This window comes from Bubalus kerabau, chromosome 1 (assembly GCF_029407905.1).
Source record: "Bubalus kerabau isolate K-KA32 ecotype Philippines breed swamp buffalo chromosome 1, PCC_UOA_SB_1v2, whole genome shotgun sequence".
In the NCBI taxonomy this organism is placed as follows: Eukaryota; Metazoa; Chordata; class Mammalia; order Artiodactyla; family Bovidae; genus Bubalus; species Bubalus kerabau.
Window position 1 is genome coordinate 62713287 of NC_073624.1, and position 6164 is coordinate 62719450.

Below are 6164 nucleotides of genomic sequence, written 5' to 3' on the forward strand. Positions count from 1 at the left end.
GACTCTGTGGGAGAGGGAGAGGGTGGGAAGATTTGGGAGAATGGCATTGAAACATGTGTAACATCATGTATGAAACGAGTTGCCAGTCCAGGTTTGATGCACGATACTGGATGCTTGGGGCTGGTGCACTGGGACGACCCAGAGGGATGGAATGGGGAGGGAGGAGGGAGGAGGGTTCAGGATGGGGAACACATGTATACCTGTGGCGGATTCATTTTGATATTTGGCAAATCTAATACAGTTATGTAAAGTTTAAAAATAAAATAAAATTAAAAAAAAAAAAAAAAAAATATCCCCAGTACTTCCCCACTTCCTATAGAATAAAGGTCAACTTCTTTGTTTCATGTGTGCACAATTTCCATGAATTTTTTTTTAAGTCTTACCTCTCACTCCCTTTCTTGTGCATTAAAAATCAGGTGTCAAACTTTAGGAAGCTTAACATATAGTTATTTAATTTCCTTTGCACAGAAACTTCTTGCTTCATCTTGCTCACATCCACTTATGTTTTAACATGTACTTTTGAAGTTTTCCCTGATCATTTAGGTCATTCATCTGTAGAAGTTGCTCTCTTTTGATATTTTCTACATTTTCCTTTATTCACTGGGTTGACCATATGACATGTTAGCTCTCTATTCAGCTATTTCCCCCTCAGTTTGTGAGCTCAAGTACAGAAATTATTTATACCTAGGAATTTTTATAGGGCAAATAGTACATCAAAATTCAATAAATATTAATTTGATGAATGAATACTAAGGTATATCTAATAAAACAAATTATTTTTATTCCTGTTTATTTTTATTACAGTGTTCTTTTGAAAAGGGATAATATTCAAAAGTAATTTATCAGTTTAGCAGATCTTCAAATGAGGGGGAGAAATAATAATGATTCAAGTCAGAGAAACCATGAAATAAATGTGTCACTCACATAGCCTCTGAAAAATTAAGAGTTACATTCAAGTCACACTTTAGAGTCTGTGCACTTCAGAACATCTGATTCTCTCACTAAACATTCACGAAGATTTCTCCAGTAAATCTCATATTTTGTTCTCTCTTGCTTATTACATCAGATCAATCTTATTAAATCAGATTACCTCTATCAATTACATGCATATCCACATAACATATGTTACTGACTCAAGATTAACAATACATATAAAAGAAGCAATCTCAGAGAGACAAGCAAATTTGGAATATATTTTCCCTAAAATGAAATTCAGTTCAGTTCAGTCATTCAGTCGTGTCCGACTCTTTGCGACCACATGAATCGCAGCACGCCAGGGCTCCCTGTCCATCACCAACTTCTGGAGTTCACTCAGACTCATGTCCATCGAGTCAGTGATGCCATCCAGCCATCTCATCCTCTGTCGTCCCCTTCTCCTCCTGCCCCCAGTCCCTCCCAGCATCAGAGTCTTTTCCAGTGAGTCAACTCTTCGCATGAGGTGGCCAAAGTACTGGAGTTGCAGCTTTAGTATCATTCCCTCCAAAGAAATCCCAGGACTGATCTCCTTCAGAATGGACTGGTTGGATCTCCTTGCAGTCCAAGGGACTCTCAAGAGTCTTCTCCAACACCACAGTTCAAAAGCATCAATTCTTTGGTGCTCAGCCTTCTTCCCAGTCCAACTCTCACATCCATACATGACCAAAGGAAAAACCATAGCCTTGACTAGACGGACCTTTGTTGGCAAAGTAATGTCTCTGCTTTTGAATATGCTATCTAGGTTGGACATAACTTTCCTTCTAAGGAGTAAGCGTCTTTTAATTTCATGGCTGCAGTCACCATCTGCAGTGATCTTGGAGCCCCCAAAAATAAAGTCTGACACTGTTTCCACTGTGTCCCCATCTATTTCCCATGAAGTGGTGGGACTGGATGCCATGATCTTCATTTTCTGAATGTTGAGCTTTAAGCCAACTTTTTCACTTTCCACTTTCATCAACAGGCTTTTTAGTTCCTCTTCACTTTCTGCCACAAGGGTGGTGTCATCTGCATATCTGAGGTTATTGATATTTCTCCCAGCAATCTTGATTCTAGCTTGTGTTTCTTCCAGTCCAGTGTTCCTCATGATGTATTCTGCATATAAGTTAAATAAGCAGGGTGACAATAAACAGCCTTGATGAACTCCTTTTCCTATTTGGAACCAGTCTGTTGTTCCATGTCCAGTTCTAACTGTTGCTTCCTGACCTGCATACATATTTCTCAAGAGGCAGGTCAGGTGGTCTGGTATTCCCTTCTCTTTCAGAATTTCCCACAGTTTATTGTAATCCACACAGTCAAAGGCTTTGGCATAGTCAATAAAACAGAAATAGATGTTTTTCTGTAACTCACTTGCTTTTTCCATGATCCAGCGGATGTTGGCAATTTGATCTCTGGTTCCTCTGCCTTTTCTAAAACCAGCTTGAACATCAGGAAGTTCACGGCAAGAATTATTTTTACCCATAATTAAGATGAAGTACAGAGGAAGTCATTTCACTCACTCCAGAATAAACAGCCAGACAAAATATATTCCAAATGTACTTTTCGGTTTTAAGTACATGGTATTCAAATAAACTAACTCTCTAAGAGTAAATCTTTCTAAGATCAATGGGTGCATTTTTTGAGTCAGTGCTTCCCCAAGTTGTTATAAAACCTGTGTCTTTCAGGTATATCACTGTTAAATAGAAATAAATAAAAATATATTTTCCCCCAGGATCTTCCTCAGAGTTTCTTTGACATCTTTGTTTCTCAGAGAGTAAATCAGAGGATTCAACATGGGAGTGAGTAGGGTGTAACATAAGGAGGCCACTTTACTCAGCTCAGGAGATGTGTCAGGAGTGAGATACATAAAAGAGACAAAACCATACAGTACACTCATGACTCCCAGGTGGGAGCTGCAAGTGGAGAAGGCTTTCTGGCGTCCCTTGGTGGAGGGTATCTTTAGAACTGTGGACAAAATGTGCAAATAAGAAACAATAATAACTATGATGGTAGGCAAGATAATGATGCCAGATAAACAGAAAGAAGCCAGTTTATGGATGAAGAAGTTAGAACAAGACAGCCTTTGAAGTGGACGGTCATCACAGTAAAAATGGTCAATGGTCCAAGAAGAACAAAAGGATAAAGCAAATGTCACGCTGGTCTCAATAACTGAGCTGATACAGCCACAAATATAGGAACCAGCCACCAACTGAACACAGACATGTTGACATCTGAATGGAGTAGAGACGTGGGTTGCAGATGGCAATGAAGCGGTCATAAGCCATGACTGCCAGGAGAAACCCCTCGGTCACAATAAAAAGGGCAAAGAGAAAGAGCTGGGTCACACAGCCTGCAAATGAGATGGACTTGCTCACAGACCAGAAGTTGCTCATAGCCTTGGGTGCAATAACAGATGAATAGAAGAGATCAACGAAGGACAGGTTGCCTAGGAAGAAATACATTCGTGTGTTCAGCCGTGGATCTTTCATAATAATGACCATCATGCCAACATTCCCTAGAAGGATCATGGCATAGATAAGCAGAAATAGCAGGAAGAGGAGAATGTGGAGCTGTGGGAAGACCCTGAAGCCTACGAGAGTGAAGTCAGTCACTTCTGAGTGATTAGTTGTTCCCATGTCACCCATGGCAGACACCTGCTGAGAGGCACAAGGCAAAATAAATGAAATTGTGGCTTTGACTCTAGTGCTATCAATACTATCTTAAATGCAGATATATATGATTAACAACTTAATGAGATGGGGCATACAAAATAATCTTATTGTCAGGAAGATGCAAGATTAGGGATTAGATGTCATTAGACTTCTGAAACTGTTAGTCTATTAAGCAGTAAAGGAAGCGCTTTGGTTATTTTATTTAAATCATATTTTTTTCAGGGAAGTAAATAAGAAAGTAGCATGTTTTCCTGTGTAATTTTACTCACATTCTGAATTTCTATTTTTAATATGTTTATAGTTAAAATTTGTTTATCTAAAATTAGGAATCTAAATTAGGAATCTAAAATTAACAATCTAAATTAGGACTATTACACACTATCTAAAACAGGAGTGGCACATATAATATCAATTATGCCATTATGATAGTGCTGTCCTTGTTTTAATCACAATACAATGGTAATAACAGTAATAAATATATTCAAAATATTTTAATCTTCTTACATCTCAATTTATTTATTTCCACTATAACTGTATACATCTTTGGAAACATAATAGAAATAGATAAGTTATTGATATGTTAAATTAACAATAAAAATTGCTAAGACTAGATATAACAAAATTCTCTTAAGCTAGTTCAAATATATGTTCATTTCCTCAGATCAACGCCATTCCCCCAAATACATGCATTTATATTCCTCATTATAATATTTTGTTTCTATTAATAGTTAATTTTTAAAATGTCATAATCATTTAGCCCTCTTTTTGAAGCAGAGAGAGAGAAGCTGATGAACATTCCAGTCCTTACAGTGCAATGAATGACTTTCTACCCAGGCTGCATCAATTCAAGGGATCTCACTCTTTAGTTAGGGGAAGTAAACCTAAGGGAAATAAATATAGGGAGTTCCTCTCCTTAATTCTAATATGCTTTGTAACTCTTACAATAACAATAATGGGGTACGCTTGCATATTTAAAGACCATAGCAACCGTGTGTCATCCAGAGTTTATGATCGTGAGCTGGAGTATCAACAGTTGTATTTATGATGGCCTTAGTTATTTTTAAGCCTGTGAAACCTTCTTCAGGATATTTCAGCCTTGAGGTTTTGCTCATCCCCTGTGATGGATTCCACTGGGAGAGGAGTAATAGTCAAGTTAATTATGGAGACATAAGTGCAGGTTCCAGGGCTGTCTTCCATGAGAACATTGACAAAGAAAAACTTTCTGGTTATTGTCACAGCAGCCAAGTTGATAGGCAGAAATAAACAGATAAAAAAGTCTGTACTATATGAAAAATGTTTTAGATAAATAAATATTTATTATTATGTAATAAATTACATGAGCTATGATTGTAAAAGGCAAAAATTTACTACAAAGTTTGGTCTTCCTATATTATCTGATGTAGATATACTTCATGGTACACAAATTCCATCCGAATCACAAACTCAAAGTAAAATAAGGCTTTGATAATTTTATGATTTTGTATATTTAAATACTAATTAGTTAAAAATATGGAATAAATGATAGTATTCAATAAAATTATTTTTTAAATCTCTAGTAAAAACATTTATAAGAGATCAGGACTAATATTTTAAAATTCCTTAATAGCTACTGTGTGACTGAAAGACTACATTAAAATCAGAGACATTATATTCTATTTAACAAACCTAATACAAGTATGCCATTTTTCCTAAGTATTTCCATGTTATTGCAATCTTCTTTTTTGAACATAATTGATTTTTAATGTTGTGTTAGTTTCTGTTATACAACAAAGTGAATCAACTTTGTTCAATGTATATATATATCCCCTCCCTCTTGTATCATTGAGAGTATGGTCAGTATAGAAAGAGAAAGCAGTTTAGGAATTTCAAACAGGAAAAGGTTAATAATTATGGTGAACGAGGCCTATAAAGTTTGGAAAGGCAGAATGAACTTCTAGCTGAAACTCTTGCAATAACTCTTAGAAAAACACAGAATTAATTCACAAAATGAGGCTACCATTGTAGGTATGGTTTAAAAATAATATTGTTGACTGTGATCCAAGGGCCATATGCTGCTGCTGCTGCTAAGTCGCTTCGGTCGTGTCCGACTCTGTGCGACCCCATAGACGGCAGCCCACCAGGCTGCCCAGTCCCTGGAATTCTCCAGGCAAGAACACTGGAGTGGGCTGCCATTTCCTTCTCCAATGCATGAAAGTGAAAAGTGAAAGTGAAGTCTCTCAGTCGTGCCCGACTCTTAGCGACCTCATGGACCTCATGGACCTCATGCCCAGGCTCCTCCATCCATGGGATTTCCCAGGCAAGAGTACTGGAGTGGGTTGCCATTGCCTTCTCTGAAGGGCCATATACACAGCAGCAAAAATATGTCAGTACTTTCTTATCCATCAAAATAGCTTCCCTAGGAAGTTAGAGGTTCAACAAGGCTTCAGAGAAAAGCCTCCATGTTTCCATAACTTCCTAAAGAGTAGAAAAAGTCAAAATGAATGGAACATTGATCCAAATCCCAAGTCTGTATTGATCTACTACAATTGGTATTGTAAAGTT

The 6164-nt window shown here is 37.2% G+C and overlaps 1 pseudogene; it reads right to left on the reverse strand.

The window, feature by feature from the left end:
* Nucleotides 1-2647: 2647 nt before the first annotated feature.
* On the reverse strand, nucleotides 2648-3626 carry LOC129645075 (olfactory receptor 9K2-like; annotated as a pseudogene).
* Nucleotides 3627-6164: the final 2538 nt, after the last annotated feature.